Raw genomic sequence first — 13,981 nt, 5'->3', positions numbered from 1 at the left:
CTCTGTGCCAGGGAATGCTAGCGGTGATTGCAGGATATCCCAGTGTCAGAGGCTGCCTCCCCACGGTCAAGGAAGTTATTTATCGGACTTCCCCGAACAGGGAACACCTGTGACTGAAGAGAGCTGCGTGGAGTTGTCTCTCGAGCTCCCCCACGCACTGACAATGGTTCCGGAATCCTGAGCGTGGGGAGGTTCCACCAACGGTCGGCAGCGCGTGGGTTCCTACTGAATGCCTAAGCTCGTCTCCCCTGAGGCTTTTCCTAATGTCTCTGTGCCAGGGAATGCTAGGGGTGATTGCAGGATATCCCAGTGTCAGAGGCTGCCTCCCCAAGGTCAGGGAAAGTATTTCTCGGACTTCCCCGTAAAGGGAACACCTGTGACTTAAGAGAGCTGCGTGGAGTTGTCCCCCGAGCTCCCACATGCACTGACAATGGTTCCGGAATCCTGAGCGTGTGGAGGTCCCACCAACTGTCGGCAGCGCGTTGGTTCTAACGGAATGCCTAAGCTCGTCTCCCCTGAGGCTTTTCCTAATTTCTCTGTGCCAGGGAATTCTAGCGGTGATTGCAGGATATCCCAGTGTCAGAGGCTGCCTCCACACGGTCAAGGAAGTTATTTCTCGGACTTCCCCGAACAGGGAACACCTGTGACTGAAGAGAGCTGCGTGGAGTTGTCTCTCGAGCTCCCCCACGCACTGACAATGGTTCCGGAATCCTGAGCGTGGGGAGGTTCCACCAACGGTCGGCAGCGCGTGGGATCCTACTGAATGCCTAAGCTCGTCTCCCCTGAGGCTTTTCCTAATGTCTCTGTGCCAGGGAATGCTAGGGGTGATTGCAGGATATCCCAGTGTCAGAGGCTGCCTCCCCAAGGTCAGGGAAGGTATTTCTCGGACTTCCCCGTAAAGGGAACTCCTGTGACTGAAGAGAGCTGCGTGGAGTTGTCTCTCGACCTCCACCACGCACTGACAATGGTTCCGGAATCCTGTGCGTGGGGAGGTTCCACCAACGGTCGGCAGCGCGTGGGTTCTAACGGAATGCCTTAGCTCGTCTCCCCTGAGGGTTTTCCCCCATGTCTCTGTGCCAGGGAATGCTAGGGGTGATTGCAGGATATCCCAGTGTCAGAGGCTGCCTCCCCATGGACAGGGAAGTTATTTCTCGGACTTCCCCGAACAGGGAACACCTGTGACTGAAGTGAGCTGCGTGGAGTAGTCTCTCGAGCTCCCCCACGCACTGACAATGGTTCCGGAATCCTGAGCGTGGGGAGGTTCCACCAACGGTCGGCAACGCGTGGGTTCTAACGGAATGCCTAAGCTCGTCTCCCCTGAGGCTTCTCCTAATGTCTCTGTGCCAGGGAATGCTACGGGTGATTGCAGGATATCCCAGTGTCAGAGGCTGCCTCCCCAAGGTCAGGGAAGGTATTTCTCGGACTTCCCCGAACAGGGAACACCTGTGACTGAAGAGAGCTGCGTGGAGTTGTCTCTCGAGCTCCCCCACGCACTGACAATGGTTCCGGAATCCTGAGCGTGGGGAGGTTCCACCAAGGGTCGGCAGCGCATGGGTTCTAACGGAATACCTAAGCTCGTCTCCCCTGACGGATTTTCTAATGTCTCTGTGCCAGGGAATGCTAGGGGTGATTGCAGGATATCCCAGTGTCAGAGGCTGCCTCCCCAAGGTCAGGGAATGTATTTCTCGGACTTCCCCGAACATGGAACACCTGTGACTGAAGTGAGCTGCGTGGAGTTGTCTCTCGAGCTCCCCCACGCACTGACATTGGTTCCGGAATCCTGAGCGTGGGGAGGTTCCACCAACGGTCGGCAGCGCGTGGGTTCTAACGGAATGCCTAAGCTCGTCTCCCCTGAGGGTTTTCCTAATGTCTCTGTGCCAGGGAATGCTAGGGGTGATTGCAGGATATCCCAGTGTCGGAGGCTGCCTCCCCAAGGTCAGGGAAGTTATTTCTCAGACTTCCCCGAACAGGGAACACCTGTGACTGAAGAGAGCTGCGTGGAGTTGTCTCTCGGGCTCCTCCACTCACTGACAATGGTTCCGGATTCCTGAGCGTGGGGAGGTTCCACCAACGGTCGGCAGCGCGTTGGTTCTATCGGAATGCCTAAGCTCGTCTCCCCTGAGGCTTTTCCTAATTTCTCTGTGCCAGGGAATGCTAGGGGTGATTGCAGGATATCCCAGTGTCAGAGGCTGCCTCCCCAAGGTCAGGGAAGTTAGCTCTAGGACTTCCCCGAGCAGGGAACACCTGTGACTGAAGAGAGCTGCGTGGAGTTGTCTCTCGAGCTCCCCCAAGCACTGACAATGGTTCCGGAATCCTGAGCGTGGGGAGGTTCCACCAACGGTCGGCAGCACGTGGGATCTAACGGAATGCCTAAGCTCGTCTCCCCTGAGGCTTTTCCTAATGTCCTGTGCCAGGGAAAGCTAGGGGTGATTGCAGGATATCCCAGTGTCAGAGGCTGCCTCCCCAAGGTCAGGGAAGGTATTTCTCGGACTTCCCAGATCAGGGAACTCCTGTGACTGAAGAGAGCTGCGTGGATTTGTCTCTCGAGCTCCCCCACGCACTGACAATGGTTCCGGAATCCTGAGCGTGGGGAGGTTCCACCAACTGTCGGCAGCGCGTGGGTTCTAACGGAATGCCTAAGCTCGTCTCCCCTGAGGATTTTCCTAATGTCTCTGTGCCAGGGAATGCTAGGGGTGATTGCAGGATATCCCAGTGTCAGAGGCTGCCTCCCCAAGGTCAGGGAAGGTATTTCTCGGACTTCCCCGAACAGGGAACTCCTGTGACTGAAGAGAGCTGCGTGGAGTTGTCTCTCGATCTCCCCCACGCACTGACAATGGTTCCGGAATTCTGAGCGTGGGGAGGTTTCACCAACGGTCGGCAGCGCGTTGGTTCTAACGGAATGACTAAGCTCGTTTCCCCTGAGGGTTTTCCTCATGTCTCTGTGCCAGGGAATGCTAGTGGAGATTGCAGGATATCCCAGTGTCAGAGGCTGCCTCCCCAAGGTCAGGGAAGGTATTTCTCGGACTTCCCCGAACAGGGAAAACCTGTGACTGAAGAGAGCTGCTAGGAGTTGTCTCTCGAGCTCCCCCAAGCACTGACAATGGTTCCGGAATCCTGAGCGTGGGGAGGTTCCACCAAAGGTCGGCAGGACGTGGGTTCTAACGGAATGCATAAGCTCGTCTCCCCTGAGGCTTTTCCTAATGTCTCTGTGCTAGGGAATGCTTGGGGTGATTGCAGGATATCCCAGTGTCAGAGGATGCCTCCCCAAGGTCAGGGAAGGTATTTCTCGGACTTCCCCGAACAGGGAACACCTGTGACTGAAGAGAGCTGCGTGGAGTTGTCTCTCGAGCTCCCCCACGCACTGACAATGGTTCCGGAAACCTGAGCGTGGGGAGGTTCCACCAACGGTCGGCAGCGCGTGGGTTCTAACGGAATTACTAAGCTCGTCTCCCCTGAGGCTTTTCCTAATGTCTCTGTGCCAGGGAATGCTAGGGGTGATTGCAGGATATCCCACAGTCAGAGGCTGCCTCCCCAAGGTCAGGGAAGTTATTTCTCGGACTTCCCCGAACAGGGAACACCTGTGACTGAAGAGAGCTGCGTGGAGTTGTCTCTCGAGCTCCCCCACGCACTGACAATGGTTCCGGAATCCTGAGCGTGGGCAGTTTCCACCAAAGGTCGGCAGCGCGTGGGTTCTATCGGAATGCCTAAGCTTGTCTCCCCTGGGGGTTTTCCTAATTTCTCTGTGCCAGGGAATGCTAGGGGTGATTGCAGGATATCCCAGTGTCAGAGGCTGCCTCACCAAGGTCAGGGAATTTATTTCTCGGACTTCCCCTAACAGGGATCACCTTTGACTGAAGAGACCTGCGTGGAGTTGTCTCTCGAGCTCCCCCACGCACTGACAATGGTTCCGGAATCCTGAGCGTGGGGAGGTTCCACCAACGGTCGGCAGCGCGTGGGTTCTAACGGAATGCCTAAGCTCGTCTCCCCTGAGTGTTTTCCTAAAATCTCTGTGCCAGGGAATGGTAGGGGTGATTGCAGGATATCCCAGTGTCAGAGGCTGCCTCCCCAAATTCAGGGAAGGTATTTCTCGGACTTCCCCGTACAGGAACAACTGTGAATGAAGTGAGCTGCGTGGAGTTGTCTCTCGAGCTCCCCCACGCACTGACAATTGTTCCGGAATCCTGAGCGTGCGGAGGTTCCACCAACGGTCGGCAGCGCGTGGGTTCTAACGGAATGCCTAAGCTAGTCTCCCCTGAGGGTTTTCCTAATGTCTCTGTGCCAGGGAATGCTAGGGGTGATTGCAGGATATCCCAGTGTCAGAGGCTGAGTCCCCAAGGTCAGGGAATGTATTTCTCGGACTTCCCCGAGCAGGGAACACCTGTGACTTAAGAGAGCTGCGTGGAGTTGTCTCCCGAGCTCCCACATGCACTGACACTGGTTCCGGAATCCTGAGCGTGGGGAGGTTCCACCAACGGTCGGCAGCACTTGGGTTCTAACGGAATGCCAAGCTCGTCTCCCCTGAGGGTTTTCCTAATATCTCTGTGCCAGGAAATGCTAGGGGTGATTGCAGGATATCCCAGTGTCAGAGGCTGCCTCCCAAAGGTCAGGGAAGCTATTTCTCGGACTTCCCCGAACAGGGAACACCTGTGACTGAAGAGAGCTGCGTGGAGTTGTCTCTCGTGCTCCCCCACGCACTGACAATGGTTCCGGAATCCTGAGCGTGGGGAGGTCCCACCAACGGTCGGCAGCGCGTGGGTTCTAACGGAATGCCAAGCTCGTCTCCCCTGAGGCTTTTCCTAATGTCTCTGTGCTAGGGAATTCTAGTGGTGATTGCAGGATATCCCAGTGTCAGAGGCTGCCTCCCCAAGGTCAGGGAAGGTATTTTTCGGACTTCCCCGAACAGGGAACATCTGTGACTAAAGAGAGCTGCGTGGAATTGTCTCTCGAGTTCCCCACGCACTGACAATGGTTCCGGAATCCTGAGCGTGGGGGGTTCCACCAACGGTCGGCAGCGCGTGGGTTCCAACGGAATGCCTAAGCTCGCCTCCCCTGAGGGTTTTCCTAATGTCTCTGACCAAGAGAATGCTAGGGGTGATTGCAGGACATCCCAGTGTCAGAGGCTGCCTCCCCAAGGTCATGGAAGGTATTTCTCGGACTTCCCCGAACAGGGAACACCTGTGACTGAAGAGAGCTGCGTGGAGTTTTCTCTCGAGCTCCCCCACGCACTGAAAATGGTTCCGGAATCCTGAGCTTGGGGAGGTTCCACCAACGGTCGGCAGCGCGTGTGTTCTAACGGAATGCCTAAGCTCGTCTCCCCTGCGGGTTTTCCTAATGTCTCTGTGCCAGGGAATGCTAGCGGTGATTGCAGGATATCCCAGTGTCAGAGGCTGCCTCCCCAAGGTCAGGGAAGGTATTTCTCGGACTTCCCCGAAAAGGGAACACCTGTGACTGAAGAGAGCTTCGTGGAGTTGTCTCTCGAGATCCCCCACGCACTGACAATGGTTCCGGAATCCTGAGCGTGGGGAGGTCCCACCAACGGTCGGCAGCGCGTGGGTTCTAACGGAATGCCTAAGCTCGCATCCCCTGCGGGTTTTCCTAATGTCTCTGTGCCAGGGAATGCTAGGGGTGATTGCAGGATATCCCAGTGTCACAGGCTGACTCCCCAAGGTCAGATAAGTTATTTCTCGGACTTCCCCGAACACGGAACACCTGTGACTGAAGAGAGCAGCGTGGAGTTGTCTCTCGGGCTCCCCCACACACTGACAATGTTTCCGGAACCTGAGCGTGAGGAGGTACCACCAACGGTCGGCAGCGCGTGAGTTCTAACGGAATGCCTAAGCTGGTCTCCCCTGCGGGTTTTCCTAATGTCTCTGTGCCAGGGAATGCTAGGGGTGATTGCAGGATATCCCAGTGTCAGAGGCTGCCTCCCCAAGGTCAGGGAAGATATTTCTCGGACTTCCCCGAACAGGGAACACCTATGACTGAAGAGAGCTGCGTGGAGTTGTCTCTCGAGCTCCCCCACACACTGACAATGGTTCCGGAATCCTGAGCGTGGGGAGGTTCCACCAACGGTCGGCAGCGCGTGGGTTCTAACGGAATGCCTAAGCTCGTCTCCCCTGAGGTTTTTCCTAATATCTCTGTGCCAGGGAATGCTAGGGGTGATTGCAGGATATCCCAGTGTCAGAGGCTGCGTCCCCAAGTTCAGGGAAGGTATTTCTCGGACTTCCCCGAACAGGGAACACCTGTGACTGAAGAGAGCTGCGTGGAGTTGTCTCTCGAGCTCCCCCACGCACTGACAATGGTTCCGGAATCCTGAGCGTGGGGAGGTTCCACCAACGGTCGGCAGCGCGTGGGTTCTAACGGAATGCCTAAGCTCGTCTCCCCTGCGGGTTTTCCTAATGTCTCTGTGCCAAGGAATGCTCGGGGTGATTGCAGGATATCCCAGTGTCAGAGGCTGCCTCCCCAAGGTCAGGGAAGTTATTTCTCGGACTTCCCCGAACAGGGAACACCTGTGACTGAAGAGAGCTGCGTGGAGTTGTCTCTCGAGCTCCCACACGCACTGACAATTGTTCCGGAATCCTGAGCGTGGGGAGGTCCCACTAACGGTCGGCAGCGCGTGGGTTCTAACGGAATGCCTAAGCTCGTCTCCCCTGCGGATTTTCCTAATGTCTCTGTGCCAGGGAATGCTCGGGGTGATTGCAGGATATCCCAGTGTCAGAGGCTGCCTCCCCAAGGTCAGGGAAGTTATTTCTCGGACTTCCCCGAACAGGGAACACCTGTGACTGAAGAGAGCTGCGTGGAGTTGTCTCTCGAGTTCCCCCACACACTGACAATGGTTCCGGAATCCTGAGCGTGGGGAGGTTCCACCAACGGTCGGCAGCGCGTGGGTTCTAACGGAATGCCTAAGCTCGTCTCCCCTGAGGCTTTTCCTAATGTCTCTGTGCCAGGGAATGCTAGGGGGGATTGCAGGATATCCCAGTGTCAGAGGCTGCCTCCCCAAGGTCAGGGAAGGTATTTCTCGGACTTCCCCGAACAGGGAACACCTGTGACTGAAGAGAGCTGCGTGGAGTTGTCTCTCGAGCTCCCCCACGCACTGACAATGGTTCCGGAATCCTGAGCGTGGGGAGGTTCCACCAAAGGTCGGCAGCGCGTGGGTTCTAACGGAATGCCTAAGCTCGTCTCCCCTGAGGGTTTTCCTTATGTCTCTGTGCCAGGGTATGCTAGGGGTGATTGCAGGATATCCCAGTGTCACAAGCTGCCTCCCCAAGGTCAGGGAAGGTGTTTCTCGGACTTCCCCGTACAGGGAACACCTGTGACAGAAGAGAGCTGCGTGGAGTTGTCTCTCGAGTTCCCAATGCACTGAAAATGGTTCCAGAATCCTGAGCGTGGGGAGGTTCCACCAACGGTCGGCAGCGCGTGGATTCTAACGGAATGCCTAATCTCGTCTCCCCTGAGGGTTTTCCTAATGTCTCTGTGCCAGGGAATGCTAGGGGTGATTGCAGGATATCCCAGTGTCAGAGGCTGCCTCCCCAAGGTCAGGGAAGGTATTTCTTGGACTTCCCCGAACAGGGAACACCTGTGACTGAAGAGAGCTGCGTGGAGTTGTCTCTCGAGGTCCCCCACACTCTGACATTTGTTAGGGAATCCTGAGCGTGGGGAGGTTTCACCAACGGTCGGCAGCGCATGCGTTCAAACGGAATGCCTAAGCTCGTCTCCCCTGAGGCTTTTCCTAATGTCTCTGTGCCAGGGAATGCTAGGGGTGATTGCAGGATATCCCAGTGTCAGAGACTGCCTCCCAATGGTCAGGGAAGGTATTTCTCGGTCTTCCCCGAACAGTGAACACCTGTGACTGAAGAGAGCTGCGTGGAGTTGTCTCTCGAGCTCCCCCACGCACTGACAATGGTTCCGGATTCCTGAGCGTGGGCAGGTTCCACCAACGGTCGGCAGCGCGTGGGTTCTAACGGAATGCCTAAGCTCGTCTCCCCTGAGGCTTTTCCTAATTTCTCTGTGCCAGGGAATGCTAGCGGTGATTGCAGGATATCCCAGTGTCAGAGGCTGCCTCCCCACGGTCAAGGAAGTTATTTATCGGACTTCCCCGAACAGGGAACACCTGTGACTGAAGAGAGCTGCGTGGAGTTGTCTCTCGAGCTCCCCCACGCACTGACAATGGTTCCGGAATCCTGAGCGTGGGGAGGTTCCACCAACGGTCGGCAGCGCGTGGGTTCCTACTGAATGCCTAAGCTCGTCTCCCCTGAGGCTTTTCCTAATGTCTCTGTGCCAGGGAATGCTAGGGGTGATTGCAGGATATCCCAGTGTCAGAGGCTGCCTCCCCAAGGTCAGGGAAAGTATTTCTCGGACTTCCCCGTAAAGGGAACACCTGTGACTTAAGAGAGCTGCGTGGAGTTGTCCCCCGAGCTCCCACATGCACTGACAATGGTTCCGGAATCCTGAGCGTGTGGAGGTCCCACCAACTGTCGGCAGCGCGTTGGTTCTAACGGAATGCCTAAGCTCGTCTCCCCTGAGGCTTTTCCTAATTTCTCTGTGCCAGGGAATTCTAGCGGTGATTGCAGGATATCCCAGTGTCAGAGGCTGCCTCCACACGGTCAAGGAAGTTATTTCTCGGACTTCCCCGAACAGGGAACACCTGTGACTGAAGAGAGCTGCGTGGAGTTGTCTCTCGAGCTCCCCCACGCACTGACAATGGTTCCGGAATCCTGAGCGTGGGGAGGTTCCACCAACGGTCGGCAGCGCGTGGGATCCTACTGAATGCCTAAGCTCGTCTCCCCTGAGGCTTTTCCTAATGTCTCTGTGCCAGGGAATGCTAGGGGTGATTGCAGGATATCCCAGTGTCAGAGGCTGCCTCCCCAAGGTCAGGGAAGGTATTTCTCGGACTTCCCCGTAAAGGGAACTCCTGTGACTGAAGAGAGCTGCGTGGAGTTGTCTCTCGACCTCCACCACGCACTGACAATGGTTCCGGAATCCTGTGCGTGGGGAGGTTCCACCAACGGTCGGCAGCGCGTGGGTTCTAACGGAATGCCTTAGCTCGTCTCCCCTGAGGGTTTTCCCCCATGTCTCTGTGCCAGGGAATGCTAGGGGTGATTGCAGGATATCCCAGTGTCAGAGGCTGCCTCCCCATGGACAGGGAAGTTATTTCTCGGACTTCCCCGAACAGGGAACACCTGTGACTGAAGTGAGCTGCGTGGAGTAGTCTCTCGAGCTCCCCCACGCACTGACAATGGTTCCGGAATCCTGAGCGTGGGGAGGTTCCACCAACGGTCGGCAACGCGTGGGTTCTAACGGAATGCCTAAGCTCGTCTCCCCTGAGGCTTCTCCTAATGTCTCTGTGCCAGGGAATGCTACGGGTGATTGCAGGATATCCCAGTGTCAAAGGCTGCCTCCCCAAGGTCAGGGAAGGTATTTCTCGGACTTCCCCGAACAGGGAACACCTGTGACTGAAGAGAGCTGCGTGGAGTTGTCTCTCGAGCTCCCCCACGCACTGACAATGGTTCCGGAATCCTGAGCGTGGGGAGGTTCCACCAAGGGTCGGCAGCGCATGGGTTCTAACGGAATACCTAAGCTCGTCTCCCCTGACGGATTTTCTAATGTCTCTGTGCCAGGGAATGCTAGGGGTGATTGCAGGATATCCCAGTGTCAGAGGCTGCCTCCCCAAGGTCAGGGAATGTATTTCTCGGACTTCCCCGAACATGGAACACCTGTGACTGAAGTGAGCTGCGTGGAGTTGTCTCTCGAGCTCCCCCACGCACTGACATTGGTTCCGGAATCCTGAGCGTGGGGAGGTTCCACCAACGGTCGGCAGCGCGTGGGTTCTAACGGAATGCCTAAGCTCGTCTCCCCTGAGGGTTTTCCTAATGTCTCTGTGCCAGGGAATGCTAGGGGTGATTGCAGGATATCCCAGTGTCGGAGGCTGCCTCCCCAAGGTCAGGGAAGTTATTTCTCAGACTTCCCCGAACAGGGAACACCTGTGACTGAAGAGAGCTGCGTGGAGTTGTCTCTCGGGCTCCTCCACTCACTGACAATGGTTCCGGATTCCTGAGCGTGGGGAGGTTCCACCAACGGTCGGCAGCGCGTTGGTTCTATCGGAATGCCTAAGCTCGTCTCCCCTGAGGCTTTTCCTAATTTCTCTGTGCCAGGGAATGCTAGGGGTGATTGCAGGATATCCCAGTGTCAGAGGCTGCCTCCCCAAGGTCAGGGAAGTTAGCTCTAGGACTTCCCCGAGCAGGGAACACCTGTGACTGAAGAGAGCTGCGTGGAGTTGTCTCTCGAGCTCCCCCAAGCACTGACAATGGTTCCGGAATCCTGAGCGTGGGGAGGTTCCACCAACGGTCGGCAGCACGTGGGATCTAACGGAATGCCTAAGCTCGTCTCCCCTGAGGCTTTTCCTAATGTCCTGTGCCAGGGAAAGCTAGGGGTGATTGCAGGATATCCCAGTGTCAGAGGCTGCCTCCCCAAGGTCAGGGAAGGTATTTCTCGGACTTCCCAGATCAGGGAACTCCTGTGACTGAAGAGAGCTGCGTGGATTTGTCTCTCGAGCTCCCCCACGCACTGACAATGGTTCCGGAATCCTGAGCGTGGGGAGGTTCCACCAACTGTCGGCAGCGCGTGGGTTCTAACGGAATGCCTAAGCTCGTCTCCCCTGAGGATTTTCCTAATGTCTCTGTGCCAGGGAATGCTAGGGGTGATTGCAGGATATCCCAGTGTCAGAGGCTGCCTCCCCAAGGTCAGGGAAGGTATTTCTCGGACTTCCCCGAACAGGGAACTCCTGTGACTGAAGAGAGCTGCGTGGAGTTGTCTCTCGATCTCCCCCACGCACTGACAATGGTTCCGGAATTCTGAGCGTGGGGAGGTTTCACCAACGGTCGGCAGCGCGTTGGTTCTAACGGAATGACTAAGCTCGTTTCCCCTGAGGGTTTTCCTCATGTCTCTGTGCCAGGGAATGCTAGTGGAGATTGCAGGATATCCCAGTGTCAGAGGCTGCCTCCCCAAGGTCAGGGAAGGTATTTCTCGGACTTCCCCGAACAGGGAAAACCTGTGACTGAAGAGAGCTGCTAGGAGTTGTCTCTCGAGCTCCCCCAAGCACTGACAATGGTTCCGGAATCCTGAGCGTGGGGAGGTTCCACCAAAGGTCGGCAGGACGTGGGTTCTAACGGAATGCATAAGCTCGTCTCCCCTGAGGCTTTTCCTAATGTCTCTGTGCTAGGGAATGCTTGGGGTGATTGCAGGATATCCCAGTGTCAGAGGATGCCTCCCCAAGGTCAGGGAAGGTATTTCTCGGACTTCCCCGAACAGGGAACACCTGTGACTGAAGAGAGCTGCGTGGAGTTGTCTCTCGAGCTCCCCCACGCACTGACAATGGTTCCGGAAACCTGAGCGTGGGGAGGTTCCACCAACGGTCGGCAGCGCGTGGGTTCTAACGGAATTACTAAGCTCGTCTCCCCTGAGGCTTTTCCTAATGTCTCTGTGCCAGGGAATGCTAGGGGTGATTGCAGGATATCCCACAGTCAGAGGCTGCCTCCCCAAGGTCAGGGAAGTTATTTCTCGGACTTCCCCGAACAGGGAACACCTGTGACTGAAGAGAGCTGCGTGGAGTTGTCTCTCGAGCTCCCCCACGCACTGACAATGGTTCCGGAATCCTGAGCGTGGGCAGTTTCCACCAAAGGTCGGCAGCGCGTGGGTTCTATCGGAATGCCTAAGCTTGTCTCCCCTGGGGGTTTTCCTAATTTCTCTGTGCCAGGGAATGCTAGGGGTGATTGCAGGATATCCCAGTGTCAGAGGCTGCCTCACCAAGGTCAGGGAATTTATTTCTCGGACTTCCCCTAACAGGGATCACCTTTGACTGAAGAGACCTGCGTGGAGTTGTCTCTCGAGCTCCCCCACGCACTGACAATGGTTCCGGAATCCTGAGCGTGCGGAGGTTCCACCATCGGTCGGCAGCGCGTGGGTTCTAACGGAGTGACTAAGTTCGTCTCCCCTGAGGGTTTTCCTAATGTCTCTGTGCCAGGGAATGCTAGGGGTGACTGCAGGATATCCCAGTGTCAGAGGCTGCCTCCCCAAGGTCAGGGGAGTTATTTCTCGGACTTCCCCGAACAGGGAACACCTGTGAGTGAAGAGAGATGCGTGGAGTTGTCTCTCGTGCTCCCCCTCACACAGAAAATGGATCCAGATTCCTGAACGTGGGGAGGTTCCACCAACGGTCGGCAGCGCGTGGGTTCAATCGGAATGCCTCAGCTCGTCTACCCTGAGCTTTTTCCTAATGTCTCTCTGCCAGGGAATGCTAGGGGTGATTGCAGGATATCCCAGTGTCAGAGGCTGCCTCCCCAAAGTCAGGGAATGTATTTCTCGGACTTCCCCGAACAGGGAACTCCTATGATTGAAGAGAGCTGCGTGGAGTTGTCTCTCGATCTCCCCCACGCACTGACAATGGTTCCGGAATCCTGAGCTTGGGGAGGTTCCACCAACGTTCGGCAGCACGTGGGTTCTAATGGAATGCCTAAGCACGTCTCCCCTGAGTCTTTTCCTAATGTCTCTGTGCCAGGGAATGCTAGGGGTGATTGCAGGATATCCCAGTGTCAGAGGCTGACTCCCCAAGTTCAGGGAAATTATTTCTCGGACTTCCCCCTACAGGGAACACCTGTGACTGAAGAGAGCTGCGTGGAGTTGTCTCTCGAGTTCCCCCACGCACTGACAATGGTTCCGGAAACCTGAGCGTGGGGAGATTCCACCAACGGTGGGCAGCGCGTGGGTTCTAACGGAATTACTAAGCTCGTCTCCCATGAGATTTTTCCTAATGTCTCTGTGCCAGGGAATGCTAGGGGTGATTGCAGGATATCCCAGTGTCAGAGGCTGCCTCCCCAAGGTCACGGAAGTTATTTCTCGGACTTCCCCGAACAGGGAACACCTGTGACTGAAGAGAGCTGCGTGCAGTTGTCTCTCGAGCTCCCCCACGCACTGACTATGGTTCCGGAATTCTGAGCGAGGGCAGGTTCCACCAAAGGTCGGCAGCGCGTGGGTTCTAACGGAATGCGTAAGCTCGTCTCCCTTGAGGGTTTTTCGAACTTCTCTGTGCCAGGGAATGCTAGGGGTGATTGCAGGATATCCCAGTGTCAGAGGCTGCCTCCCCAAGGTCAGGGAAGGTATTTCTCGGACTTCCCCGAACAGGGAACACCTGTGACTGAAGAGAGCTCCGTGGATTTCGCTCTCGAGCTCCCCCACGCACTGACATTGGTTCCGGAATCCTGAGCGTGTGGAGGTTCCACCAACGGTCGGCAGCGCGTAGGTTCTAACGGAATGCCTAAGCACGTCTCCCCTGAGGGTTTTCCTAATGTCTCTGTGCCAGGGAATGCTAGGGGTGATTGCAGGATATCCCAGTGTCAGAGGCTGCCTCCCCAAGGTCAGGGAAGGTATTTCTCGGACTTCCCCGAACAGGGAACTCCTGTGAATGAAGAGAGCTGCGTGGAGTTGTCTCTCGATCTCCCCAACGCACTGACAGTGATTCCGGAATCCTGAGCGTGGGGAGGTTCCACCAACGGTCGGCAGCGCGTGGGTTCTAACGGAATGACTAAGCTCGTCTCCCCTGAGGGTTTTCCTCATGTCTCTCTGCCAGGGAATGCTAGGGGCGATTGCAGGATATCCCAGTGTCAGAGGCTGCCTCCCAAAGGTCAGGGAAGCTATTTCTCGGACTTCCCCGAACAGGGAACACCTGTGAATGAAGAGAGCTGCTTGGAGTTGTCTCTCGAGCTCCCCCAAGCACTGACAATGTTTCCGGAATCCTGAGCGTGGGGAGGTTCCACCAACGGTCGGCAGGACGTGGGTTCTAACGGAATGCCTAAGCTCGTCTCCCCTGAGGCTTTTCCTAATGTCTCTGTGCCAGGGAATGCTTGGGGTGATTGCAGGATATCCCAGTGTCAGAGGCTGCCTCCCCAAGGTCAGGGAAGGTATTTCTCGGACTTCCCCGAACAGGGAA

The sequence above is a fragment of the Vicugna pacos genome, unplaced genomic scaffold, assembly GCF_048564905.1.
Source record: "Vicugna pacos unplaced genomic scaffold, VicPac4 SAC-SAT, whole genome shotgun sequence".
NCBI lineage: Eukaryota > Metazoa > Chordata > Mammalia > Artiodactyla > Camelidae > Vicugna > Vicugna pacos.
This window is presented reverse-complemented; position numbering follows the sequence as displayed.